This window comes from Athene cunicularia (genome assembly GCF_003259725.1).
Source record: "Athene cunicularia isolate RWA chromosome 10 unlocalized genomic scaffold, athCun1 chr10_part1, whole genome shotgun sequence".
Taxonomy (NCBI): Eukaryota; Metazoa; Chordata; class Aves; order Strigiformes; family Strigidae; genus Athene; species Athene cunicularia.
Window position 1 is genome coordinate 14227061 of NW_020799112.1, and position 14305 is coordinate 14241365.

General features: G+C 42.0%; 1 protein-coding gene across 2 annotated transcripts in view; it reads right to left on the minus strand.

Annotated features, from left to right (window-relative positions):
• The window catches only part of CHD2 (chromodomain helicase DNA binding protein 2), an 85542-nt gene extending 71462 nt beyond the window's left edge, over positions 1-14080 (minus strand). The window contains exons 1-2 of one of the 2 annotated variants that reach the window (XM_026855913.1): positions 13873-14080; positions 11035-11263 (exon numbers count right to left, since the gene is read on the minus strand). The gene's annotated coding sequence lies outside the window, so the exon portion shown is untranslated. The remainder of the gene's footprint in view (positions 1-11034; positions 11264-13872) is intronic. The other variant, XM_026855914.1, reaches the window with a different exon arrangement.
• Between the last annotated feature and the right edge of the window lie 225 nt (positions 14081-14305).

A 14305-nucleotide genomic window follows, 5' to 3' on the forward strand; every position in this document is an offset into this window, starting at 1 on the left:
CCCCCCCAGCTCCCATGAAGACTGTTATTATCCCTTCAGGACAACATGCAAAAAGCACACTGTAATTTCAGAGAGCAGTGCCCCTTCCCTGCCTGCCCCAACATGCTCTCTGTACCAGAGGATACCAGAAGATTGGTGAAGCAGCGTGTTCTTTGTGATACAGGAGGTGCAAATGTAGCACACAGCACTTTGGAGACACAAATGTAATGGAAAGGCCTGAGATCCTACTCCAACGGTTGACAAAATGGTTAAACACTGTATCTGCCTTTTGAAGGGGAAAACAGGAGTCAAAACAAGACTGAGAGAAGTGCAATGTCACCAAACTTTTCCTCAACCAAAATTCTATCACTTTTCAGGAGAAATCAACAATTTTTTAGGCCCTAAGCCAAACATAATAGTTGGGCTTGTTTCAATAAAGAATATGCAAACAGGGTATCAGATGCCCTTTGAACACAGCAAGCTGTTTTGTGGTAGGCATTTAACTTCCTGCAAACTATGTGTTCACAGAAATTGTCACTTTGTCCTGAATATAGTTCTATTTTCTGGTTTTGTATGTAATCTGTAGTATGTTACTAAACCAAACAATCTGCTCCCCCTCTACCCCCCGCTTCTGTTTCCTTCCTCAGTAATTCACTATTAAAATCCCAGTAATTGTCCAGGCAGATTCAAATTACCTTCTATCACTCTCCTGAAAACCTGGGATTTTGGAGCAGCACACACAAAGACACTGTAAGAGTACGGCTATGCCTACGTCTGTGGACCTCTCATAGCAGTGACAGAGTAACAATGACAGAAATATAAATAAAGACAAAGTTCTAAGCATGGAACCAACGTCCCTGTCTGACTGGTTAAGACAATTACAGCCTATTGATCCTAGCAAAAGTTTTTCCTGCTATCACAACAGAAGTCGTAACAGCAGAAGCAGCAAGGATAAAAATTCTAGCAATCAGCTCATTGCTATTCATTCTGCTCTGGGTCTGGAACTGGAATTCAAATCCAGACTTTTGTTCCAGCCTGTAATGAATAATTGCAAACACATCTACACGCATAGGGAGAACTTTTACATACGCCCTTTTTGTTCCTAGGATTTAACACTGAAAAATAAGCTTATGTTAATATGGTGGGGTTTGCTAGCACTTTTATGATGCTCATGTTTAGAACGATGACCCTTGTGAGCTGCAAGAAAAAGATTTATTACCATGAATAATGAGAAACAATTCTTATCAGTGTCATAAACATATGGTAAAGGAAACAAATCTCAGTCTGCTAAGCTAAACTCCAGTGCTTTTTCAATTTATGCAAAATTAAGCAATTTTAACCAAGATTCAGCTCTTTTTATTCCTGTTTTCAAAGAAAAAATAAGTTCTCAATAAAAACTATAAAGGTGTAACGGAAGTGAGAAATTGTACCAATATATTTTGTGGGATTTAACTGTCCTTCCTACATAAACTTTTAATTTGTTGGTCACAATGCATCAAAGAATCAGTATTCTTTCTGTACACATGGTCTTGTGGCCTGAGCTCAAATTTTAGATCGAAGAGCTCTTGAACAACCCACCCACCTCACTATTTCAGTTTTGCATGAGTTCCTGTATACAATAAAGCAAAGACCAGTAACTGTTGTCTAGTGAGAAGATTAATTATTGTGCTTTATATTAGCTTGACTAAGAAATATTTTTTTTTCCTTGAGAAATCAAGTCCACTTTTCTTAAGGAGGTTTGAAACTTTAAGTTCTTTGTTATTATTACAGATCATCTTTGAATTATCCCTTGTTGCCATCTTAACTGTAATAGTAGCCACCACAGTCAAAGTACTTATGCTGTATTTGGTCAACGTTTAACATACAGCCATTGCCTTAAACAGGAGCATTAGAGGTATAAGAAGAGTGGGAAACATACAGTAGCCCTTATTTTGATGAAATCTTGTGACAATTCAAAACTCTAGACTGTTTCAAACTTCAAGAATTTGGGTGACTTTAATAATATATTGAATTGCTTCTTAAAATAAGTCACTGGAGCTTGAAACAACAAATCTGTTTCTCTACCCCTGCTACTTGTATGAAATGATCTGGGTTTTTAAGGTCAGCTTTTAGGCAACAAACTATTTCACCAAGCCAAAGAGACTTTTATAAGAGGACTGGGACGTAGTAGAAAAAACACTGATTGACTACTTTGCCTGCACCTACTTACAGACTAGAATTTGTAAGAGTTCTAACAAGGTATTACATGTCTCCTTCCATGAAAAAAGAATGATGCAACTTTGGTTATTACTGAAATCACCTTTGAAAGCTAGTAAGAAATTAAGGTGTACTTTCCCAGGAACTTTAACACTTACAGCTGCAGCGTGCAAAGGCAGGTTCTGTGACTTGACTTACACACTTTTAACTTCTCTGTATTGAAGTTTGCTACTTGGAAACTTGCAGGACTGGAAACATGCAAGGATTAGACATATTGGTAGGGTTTTCAGTCTCTTTAAAAGGTAGAACCTGCAAACAGTGCTCTTCATCTTACCTTCTGGCTGTAAATACAGTCTACAGTCATAGCAGTGTTCTGCTGAGCTGGGAAGTGGTCATCATTTTATCAAGAGTCTCTGAAAAAAACAACATTGGCAAGACTAAAACTCATACCCAACCTTATGTTGCAAAATAAAGATATGGTTTCCCCATTTTTCAATAGATGACACAATTGTTATGTAGAGAGTCAGAGACAACATATTCTAACTTCTAAGCAAAATCTTCAGAATATTTGGATTCTAAATGTAGCTGGGAAAAAACACATTTTTTAGAAGATCTAGACAATGAAATTAATAACAATTTGGGTTTTGTTTTAATCTTGGATAATTTGAAATTCTAGCATTACTTGCGCAGATCTAAAGTTCATCTTCCAAAGGCATTTATCTATCCATCCTTGAAATTTATTTGCTGCAAACATGAGCCAGTGAAGCTATATTGCTTAAGTGTTTGAGGAATACGATTATAAAAGGGAAAGCAGAAAAGGGACTTAGCACAAATATGTGTTTACACATCAAAAATCAAGGACAAAAAAAAAAATCCCAAAACAATTTTAAGTTCTAATTTTTATTTTTTACCAACTCTCCATTTGAGCTCTAGTGCAGACTTTGGAAAGTTTAGATGACAAGCATAACAACAATTATACTCTCTTGGTAAATCTCCCTGGAGGTTTGCAGGTAAAGGGCTTCATACCAGCCTTACAAACATGATGAATTTCACTCAAATTGAACAAGATAAATTACAGCTAGTCTAGAATGAAAAGAAAAACAACCCAGTCCTCCAAAACTGCAAGTATAGAACTGGGATTTTTATTTCAAGCAAGCTTCAAGCCTGTTTCCATAACGATCTTTATTCTTGTCTCTTGTGTGCAGGTAACACACCACAGGGCATTTTATTGATTGCTATATAATAGTTGACAAAATGATGCATTATTCAGCAAATTGCCACATGCAGTGAAAAGAAACTGTGCCTTTTTTTCTGAAATCTTACAAGCATATACTTTATTTTACAGACAGTCTGAAGAAGCACTGAATCACCCTGTTGTAATCTACCATATCTGTAAATGAGAAGACCCCTTATTTGCAGCTCAGACCAAACTTTTTTCATATTTGTCCATCCTTGTTAGATGTGGAGTCCAATCAATTTTTGATGTAGTGATACTATATCAGGGACACGCTCGGATTAGAATGTCACCTGAGCAGAAATAGCTTCTGTGTCAGACTGATGTTTCCCATGAGCTTTTATATTTTCTTCCTACAGTCAATTCTCTATAAACTGGCTCCTGCCAGAGCTTTATCCAGCCAGGAGAGCTCATCAGCCTAGGGACTAGAGCAGTTTTGTGCATGTCAGGCATCTAAACTCCAGAATTAGCAGCTTTAACTCTTGCAGGCAACAGATTTGCATGCTGAAACAAATACTTCCTCTCTGAGCAAGCCATTAATGGTGGTAATTTTGCCTCAGCTTGAAATCATTCAGTGTATTTTTTTATATATTCAGTCAAAGATTATTATTACAAGGTGAGCTGGTGAGAAAATGAAGCAGCCCAAGAAAAACACTTTTGGTACTAGTCCTGTCACAAAACGAGGTCAATGGCTTTTTGTACAATTAATGCACCAGAGGGAATGCAAGACATCCTGAGTGAGACATCCACAGCACTTCATCACTGAAAAATCTAACTGCAACATTCACTGCAATTCCACCCAGTGGAAGACCCAAACAAGGTTCAACACACCCAAAATGTGACTTACATTCATCAAGATTTAATAGTGCATTGAACAAGAAGCTACTACCTCTCTCTACAAATGTTTCTTGTTTTGTCTAGAAAAAATTAATTTCATGACAAAAACAGAGATTTTGATCTCTACATGTTACTCCAAACACATTTGGAGTATGTGCCTGTACCTTTAATTCAGTGCTGAGTAATTACATTTAGGTCAGTGGAATCACTCCAGGTTTTTCTTAGTGTGTCTAAAATGAATATTGTCCTAAGGATTTGGAAGCATATGAAGTGAATTTAGGAATGAACATGTATATCAGTACTTGGAAAAATGCAACTGAAGTGAACTAACCCAGTCCATAGAAGGGAAAGAGAACATAAAGCAGAGGTCTGTATTTCAAGAGTAAGAGCAAGCATATAGTTTTGCACATGCAGGTGTAAGTGCATCACTATTCTTTGTGTTTTCCCCCAACATTTCTTTTTTTTTGCCTATTTTTTAATTAATAATAGCCAAAGGAATAATAGTAATTAAATTATGCTATGTATTTCACCTTTATCTCCTTCAGTATACCTCAAAACCTTTCCATAAAATAGAATACTGACTATCAAGAGACCAAATGTTAGACTTAAATAGAAGCAAATAGGTCAAAATAAAATGCATTTAACTGGGAAACCATCTAAAATTTTCTTGGAAGAAGCCACACATGTTACTGGCATTTAACAGCACAATTGAACACTCTGACCTAATGTATAAGATAAAGAAGACCACAGAACACTCCAGAAAAAAAAAATGAGAACGTGAGTATATATACATAGGAGATAAAGTAAAATGCTTGAATAATTTAGTATCATAACATGAACAAAAATTAAACACTGGGACTTTAATAACTAGCTCTTTTTTTGCTTAAACTTCAATTACTAAATTGCTCCTGGCTAGCATATCAGGTGCTGATAATGAATATTCAGAGGACAGTACTTTTGCTCCATGAAAAAAACCTGCTCAAAAGTAATAAAGGATTATCTTTTATATATATATAAGATCATTTAAATTGGAACTAAAAGTGAAGCTGAAGTCTGCTTCAAGTGATGTTAATAAAATTGAGTTAAATTTAGGAGAAAATATAACCTAATTGAGAGGTTCAGAAAGGCACATTAGCATATGCTGGAAAAGTAATTTTTATACATGAAAACTTTAATGCTTTGTATTATCATTCTAATGCAGAGTCTTACATGGACAAATCAAAGACGGGCACGACCTCCACACTAGAGCTCTGCAGTACACCACTGATCATGGGTGCGCGCTGCATTCAAGTTACATTTGACCCTCGGATTTAATGTAACCTGAGCCGAGTACAAAGGTAAATCAAGAAAGTCATGATCTTGAGGTGGCAAAAAGGCTTCTTTACATTGCTTTTCTGTGATAGAGGAGTCAACATCTCAAGAGAAATCTCTGCAGGTGACAGGCTTGAAAAGGAGACACACACCCGGAGTGAGGAGACCAAAGGCCCTGCAAAATTCCAGTGTGGCTAACATGGAGGGATCTGACTTACTCTGGGTTTTAAATACGACTAATGCTTTTTGCAATCCTAGTTTGGATTGAGATCACAGATAGAAGTTATCAAGTGTTTTATGAGCAGCTGAAATACCAAGGCCTGCTTCCCTGGTAGTCGGCAGGCACACACCATTGCTGCAGCATCCCCACTCCGGCGCCATACATTACCGACCAGTCAGCTGGCACATAGATGCTGGCTGTTTGGTCAGCAGGGAAAGCAGAAAAGGTAGCCTTTGCACTCATTTCGTAGTTCTTTCTTTAGCAGAAGCACTAATTTGTCTCTATAACCTCCAGTCTCACCCAGAGCATAGAAACTCTAGAACTGAAATTTGTTGAAACTGAACATCACATCAAAATCTCAAGGCCTCTAACAGCTCGATTTCATAAGCCCTGCCTCCATAAGCACAGTCAAGATAAAAATACAGCTACATGAAAAATAAATGAGCAGCATTTCCTGACTCTGAAACCAGAAAATGATAGGAAACCAAAATCAAATGCAACAATATCGCCTGTATTGCCAAATGTCAGCATTAACGCTCCCTCTCTCAGCTCCCAGACTTGTTTAATGAGCCTTATAATATATTTTGCAAGTGAAAGATCCCAAAGTGGAAAAAGTAAACTCCAAGACCCTTAAAAATTGCTGTTGCTTGCTCTGCAAGCTTTGTACTGCGGGGGATTCAGTCTGACCTCGCTCCTGTCACTATCAGTACTTTTCCTCTTTTGATCAAATGAGCAGTTCTCCAACACTAGCAGTAGTCTGAGATTTTAGATCAAAACTAGTATCTCAATACTGGAGGTCAAGTCAACCTGTTAAAGTTAAACAGAGCCAGCATCGTGGCTTCACAGACCAGACATCTTTATATACCAGAAACAAATACTCTATTTAAAACATACCTGATGTGCTATGTTTCCCCTGAACACCTCAGCTGTGCCTCTATGGTGCTGGGTGCACTGCCACGTTATCATCCTGGTTATCCTCACTACAGGTTTGGTGACATTTTTGGAACCACGTTTCAACTCTGAATTTTTTTTAAAGTCTCCTGGAAAGACACCTGATTTTGGTTGCACAGAGATCCCCTTAGGAGAACTTCCCCCTTTTCCCCTTGTTTTTTTTTTTTTTTTTTAAACCTTAAGTTTTAAAATGAAAGCACATGGCCTTAAAGAGGATGAAGGTGGAATGAATAAGCCTCCTAAAGCCAAGGAAAAAAACCTTAAAATACAGACTCCCATAAACACAACATGTCTCCTCCTGCTGCATTAACGCAGCTTCACGAAATGGCGACTGCCTCTGTAGACAGCTGCCTAAAAACGCACACATCCCCCGCTGGAAACCAGAAATGCAACTTTTTTTTTTTTTTTTAACCCTTCATTTTTCTCTCTTTACATTCAGCCCTCGGGGACTCCCGAGAGCTCTCCGCAGAGCTGTAACCTGACAAAGAGCGGAGCGCCCAGCCTCTCCCACCTGCCTTCAGCTTTTGGGAAACACCCGGGACCCTGCCCCACGCCGCTGCTCTGCCCGCAGGCTCCGGCCCCTGCACAGTGCAGATAAATCTGCTGATTCAGCCGCTATCGCCGCGATCTTGCGTTTCCAGAATTTTCTCCCTCCGCTTCCCAAATATAAAGGGACTTTTGTGCTAAATACTGGGCTGGAGCACTGATGGGTTCCGTGTAGGGCGCCATGTGGTATTTGGTTTCTCGCTACAGTACATGTTTTTATAATGATGGGGGAAGGGAAGGAAGGGAGCTGCTCTTACCAGCATGCCAATAATCTGTTGCAAAGGACTGGAGCTCTCAAAGCCAATTAGTCCTGAAGTTAACCATTTAACTGCTGAAAAAAACACTCAAATCTCGGGGACAGACTCAGCGAGATTAAGGACAGAAAATACTGCGTGGGTACCCACGGCATCGACCTCAGCACAGATTTGTTCCCAGACGCATTTTCCCATACTTTAGTCCTAAATACTTTCGATACATAACACAGCCTCCCTTAAATCACAGCATGCAAAGGTGGGACAGCTATATCCAGAACACACGTACCACACAATTTTAATAGAAGCTGGATGTGTTTCAGGATCTGTGCCAGAACCATGGCAGCCACCCACAGGAGCTGCGCTTCCGATACAGATTTCGGGTGGGTGCAAGTCCCTGCCATGGGAACGGCAAAGCGATGCGGCCCACCGTGGGGTGGGAAGGGTCAGGGTGCTGCCCTGGCAGAGGAAAGCCGTGGTGTCACTGCAGCCTCTCAGGAAAAACACCAAGATGTGGGGCAAACTCTAAGAAAGAAAAATGTCTGTCTCCCTCATCCCTGGACTGTGCCCAGACACAAAGACACACTTTGGACCTCCCTGAACCAGTGTTGTTTTTCTAGCCCCTTTCTAACCCCTCCATTAGATCAAGACAAAAAAAAACCAGTTTTAATATTCTGTAGTTTAATTTGTCATAAACTTTTAATGCCCGAGGCAGACTAGCTCATGGCTTGTCCTGTGCTGCTGAACAAGCCAGGGAAAAAGATGGATGGGGAATTCCCAGCCTCAGTCTTTTTCTCCAGAGGCAAGTCTGAACACAGCCAGGGAGCACAGACAAATTAGATGTAATGCAGAGCAGCAGTAACATGCTCCCACTTGACCCAGCAGGCCGGTAAACCTATTCTTGTACATTTTTTTTTTTTTTAATTCCATGACATACCAGCGAATATTGGCTCAGACTCCCAGGGCTGCCAGAAGACCAGCGGAGCTTGCACAGTACAGTGAAGCGTCCTGGCATGCTGAAAGCAGCCTCTCCACCCCAGCTCGTCAGCCCTAGCAAGAAGCAGAGTTTATTTGCTTGGGACGGGCCATATTAGCCCTGCAGGTCTGCTTCCAGTCCAAGCAAGTGCTGCAGAGTACATGAAAGGCATATTCCTACACCATTGTGCATCAAAATTAAATGAAATCTCCCTGCTTGCCGTGGAGAAGGTCCAGTGCATGTGGAAGGTGAATGCTATTTCCCTTGAAGGGCTATAGTAAGGCTGGCACCATAACGCATCTCACTTTTAAGCTCCAGGGAGAATTCTGACTACATTAAGGTATAACTTTACATTCAAATTAAAAACACTGTAGAGGGAGGAAAATATGGCTAAGAAAAAAAGCAGATTATTTAAGCATGTGAGCTGTCAGAGCTCTGGCAATACAAGAGCTCTCTTGTTCCTGTTGCCTCCCACAGCTGCATTCACTAAATATATCCTGGGCAGAGAACTGCATTTCTCCACCCCTCTCTCAGCCCAATCAGGTTTGCACAAACACCACCAGGCTCCCCTGGGACATGCAGATAAGCAGCAGTGATGCCCTAGTTAAGGCATCCTGAAGGACAGCAGTGACTAATAATGTCTACCACAGGGTGAAATTGTTACATCCACAGGTTATTTTGAGAGGGACTGCATGCAGCTGATCACTAACTTAAAAACAGGGTGGTTTGATCTCCATAAGGATACACCCTATTTGAATGTCAGAATCAGTTTACTGGAAGTTATTCCCATTGGATGATTTTCAATAGCTCGTGGAAAAAACTGTGATCCCAGAGCAAATTCAAGCAGAATAATAATGGCCACCTCAAAAAAAAACCAAAAACACAAAAACAAAAACAAAAAAAACCAAAAAAAAAAACAGCTCTTGGCAGATTTACAGGTGAGCCGTGGTCTTCAGTGCCTCAGGGACTGCCTGGCCCACAGAGAGCAATCCCAATTTTACCTTCCATCAAGTCAAGGCTCTGTGACATATTGCCTGATCATATATCTGCCTCGGGGGGGGCGGGGGGGGCGAAACCTACAACTGAATTTCCATAGTGCCAAGATGCTTCCCCACCATGACTGCCATTCTTCTGTCCACCTTTCTCCTACTCTCACCTTCCATCTTTTACTTGCAAGGATATATTCTTTGGTCCAGCACAATGGAGCCTGGGTCCCAACTGCAGCCTCGAAACACTGCTTCAATCACAGCAACAAGGAAGAACCATCCCTTCTGATTAGTTAATTCTACAGTGGATCAAGTTCTGGCAGAGAGAGAGTCATCTTGGTGGCTTTCCTCCCTTTCAAGCTGTGAGCCAGCAGGGATTTTGACCATATTGGTCCCTGCTTCTTTCTCTCCTCACAGTTCCCTCTTTCTTCAACACCTCCAGCTCCTCTAGCAGCAAAGCAAATCTGACAGTCTAGTAAATTTTTCAAGCTTTCTCATTTTAAGGAGTCAGTGGGAGCAGACTATATCTCCAATCAAACCTCACAGGAGGGAGAATTAAATATCTCATGCATGACCTTAATCCATAGGATTTTTTAGATAGTTTTTCTTGTAATCTCAATACTTGGAGTTTATCAGGCATTCAAATCATATCTGTAGCCCTAGAACATTTTGCAACAAAAAGGAACCCAAATTCATTTTGATGTAATTATGCAGTCACACAAGTCACATGCTTGCTGTGGAATAAATATAAATACTGAGCTTTTGAGAGTGACTGACAGACTTAAATCGAAGTGTAAAAAATTCCCAGGGAGGAAAGCTATCTATTATAAGGAAGAGAGATCAGTATTAGATGCCAAATTGCAGTAAAATGGCACAACATATGTATGAAGAGTCTTTTAAAATATCTAATTTTTTCAATCTGCAAAACATAAAAGAACCTAAAGTCATATTTAAGCATCCACATAAAGGACAAACCTTATTTTTCAAAGGTAGCAATATAATCTGAAGTATTTAAAACCTTTGAAATCAGGTAATTCTTTCACAAAATGGCCACTGGCCCCTAAGCTTAATCAAATAGTTGAAAGGTAGAAAAGTTAGAAAACCAGGCTGTGTGTTTAGTCCCTTTCCTACATGTTCTTTCCTTCTCTGCTTTTCTTGTCTGAAACTGTCCTCAAAGACTCTTCTAATTTTGTATTTGGAAATTGCCACTATTTTTATTAGTGACATTGCTGTAGAACTACACCCTGCTGCACCGGTTGTACTGAAAAACGAGCCTTGTTCACTGGGGACAGAAGTGGTATTGCCTGCTCTGATCTCATGAGGTCTGCTGGATCCTCTGGACTTCTGAGCACACACAGAAAGATGTAGTCTCATCTATGTGCTTTTAAGAAGGAAATACAAAATGTGAAACCAGATGTTAAGACTGAGCCACAGAGAAGCCACGGGAGTGCGAGTTACCTTCAACAACACTGCAGTTCTAAAAGCAAAACAAAGGCATAAGAAACTAGGATGGAAGGTTTCATTCCTCAGACAAGGCAGTGACTCACCCACATTCCTAACTGCTCAAACAAGGGAGGCAAACCCTCTTCCTGACAGACCAGTCCCTCCGCCTTTTATTGTGCAGAGCAAATCCCAAGCAAAGGCAAGCCGCAGTGGGGGCACACTGTATAGCAGACACAGCACGGGGCCACATGTAAGGGATCCTCCTTTGCAAGCTGCTATATTAGCTTGCCTTCTTGACAAGATGTAAGAATTCAGAAGTTCTGATTTTCACATCTGAAAACACAAAGAAAAAGGGCTACTACTAACAATTGCTTTTCAAGAGCCAAAAAACTATCTTCTTGGACACCAGGGTTTTCAGAAATTGCTAGGAGTCAGTAGTTGACTTTTTTAGAAAAAAAAAACAAACAAAACAATCCAAGGACAGGTAAGTTAAAAAGTTAACTAAGGGGAGCCAAGCAGTGTTTAAGGTGGATAAGGTGCTATTTCTAACCATCGATTTATTCATATGGGAAAATTTGACCTAGGGGAATGGAAACTCACCATCCTAAACATCTGCTCGGTCATTCCCAACATACAAGGCAGACTTCAGTGATGAAGGACAAGCATGATCCAGGTGAGAGAGAGCTCGCAGCCAAGCTGCTAAACGTGCCCAGCTCCACCCTCCCTGCCCATCTCTGGGACATGGGGAGTACTGTGCAGTCCCCAGATGGCAGGGGCATCAGCCCAACCATCAGCAGCAGGGATGAGGAGGAGGTGGTAGGAGGACTGGATGTGAGAAGCAGGACCAAATAGGAGCACAGAAAGCAGAGAATATTGCCAGTTTTCAAGAGCAACTCCAGGAAGCCATATCTTCAAACTATAAACCTCAGAGAGGTTGTGGTTAGGAGACAAACACTGGTGGGGCACAGGGCTGCAGGTAGGGCTATACCAGTGCCCAGGGAAAGATGCCTCAAAGCCATGATTCATCTGGAGCCCCCCCCAAGGAGCAGGGCTGAGTAGGTGGTCCCCTCTGTAGCTGTGCCAGGGCTATGCTGGGTGAGGTTCGTTCATCTGTGTGATGAAGGATGCCAGATTATGAGCATAAAATTCCCCTGCGGCTTCACACTCTGCAAAGCAAAATTAAGGCTGACGCTCAGGGTGTTCCACCCTATACCAGGTTTTTCAATTACCAGGTTTCCAGTGGTAGCCAGACACCCCAAAACAACATGTTCCTTTATTCTTCCTGGGGGCTCACTCCTGAGGGTGCTTGGAGCTGCTGCAAAAAGCAAATGGCAGCGTTACCTAACAGAGAGGACTTGTTTGCTTAACAGTTACCAGCGTAGGTTTGGCAGCTGGCATAGGGAGAGACCTTGACAACACAGGCTGCTAGCAGAGGAGCACAAAGCTGTGTTATTAATGGAAGTATCAAGCCTCACACAAATGAAATAAGCTATCCTGGAGCTGAAGCCATGCTCGAGACGTCATGAAAATGCCTGTTGCACTAACACTGCTGCCCTACTTGAAGCCTAGCCCCAGCAAGCAGGGAGAGCATGTAAACTCGATCCTCCATGCTGCTGCAGATTTTTCTGGTGGCATTTGAAATATTTCAGGCATTTCAGACAGCCCTCAGTGGGCTAGAGCAGAGACGCACCCATCAGGACTCCAGAGCTTACATTAAAAAAAAATATCTGCTTATCAAGTTGCAGAACAGCAACTATCCATCTAGTTTATTAGATGGAAACAACAAAAGCAGGGGGGGGATTTTGCTGTCATTATTCCTCCCCAATTCAACACACTGCCTTGATTAAGTGACTGTTATGATCAGTGCAACAGCAAACAAACACCACAAGCTCCTTATAAGACATTTCCTTGTGCAAAGGCAGAGAAACCATCACAGGAGATGGACCCCGAGCTTATTATTATTACTGAGTATTTTGCCTGGCTCATGCTATTTAGAAGCTCCAGTTCTGCCAGGCTGCTCGAGAAAGGCAGCATTTGTCCCCTGCCTTCAGCATGGAAACACAACTCAAATCCCTCCTCGGGAACAAAGGTGCTTCCCAGGAGCCTGGCGTGCTGCCGGCATGCCGAGCGCGTAGCCAAGCAACGGCAGCCAGATCGGGCCTTGCGCCTCACCCGTGATGCTCCAGCCTCCACAAACAATTCTTGCCACGTAGACAAGACCGTGCAGGGTAATGGAAAATTACTGCAGGCTTTTTCTTAAAGGGCGAGAATCTCCGCTGGCGGAGAAGGTTGGTCCGCATCCCAGCGCACCCCAGGGTAATTTTTTGTTTCCTGCGAGAAAGGCTGTAGTGCGTCACTAGCACGCTGAGGCGTTAATAAAGGCAGATATCATTTGCATGATATTTCGACTGACTGCGGTGATAAAAAAAAATGTAAAGCAGAGAGCTAAGCTGCAGTGGGGGCGGGGGGAAGAAGAGCGGAGCAGCCAGAGGCAGGAGGTGAACAAGCCGGCAGCTGCCTTTCTAAAACTGCTTTCGACACAGCCTCAAACATGGCGACCTTAACGCCGCACGGCTAATATTAGCCGAGAGCTGATGCCAAAATAACCCTCTTGCACTTGGCAGGCGCAATGTTTTAACAACTGCCTGGCAAATTTCTGCCTGCAAGGCTGCAGAAAGAGAAAATGCCTTTAAAGAAAGAGCAAACTTACTTTGCTAGTTGTTAAGACTATTATCAGGGCAACAGCAATTTTTAAAAGTTATGGCCACATTTACCTCCAGTTCCCAGTGTGAAAGAAAGCTTATTTTTCAAGACAGCATTATGCCTACCTAGCTTAAAATTCCAGGCTACAGAGCCACACAAACAGCTACAGTAGCATTAAACAGCCCCGTTCAAACTGCTGCACTTTCGCTGTGTGAAAAATCAGAGATTTGCAGACTTACCAGTTGGGCAGGGCAACATCTGCCTGGCAAGCACACAGCCACAAAAGCTGCCCAGCAGGATGGTCACAGCACTGCTGCATAAACAGTGCTCTTTGCAGGGTTCAGAATTAGCTCCTGTATCCATTACAAGTTTCATTTAGCCTTCTCAAGGAGCGAACCACACTGCCTGTTCCTCAGAGCACCTATGGGAGCCAACTATGTCTAGCCTGCAGCAAAAAGAGAGAAGGGAGCCTGCTCCTCTTGCTATAACCGTTTTGCTCACTGCATGCAGCTGTGGCTCATGATGGCCCTTGCCTTGGTTCGAGGATGCAGCTGTGCTTTCTGCCCTCTTGGGACCTGCGGGCAGTTTAAGGTGTTTCTTGCTAGACTGGTTCTAGGTCAGCTGCTGCAGCAGCAACGTGTCTTTTGCTCTTCGTGTTTTGATTCATCTTCT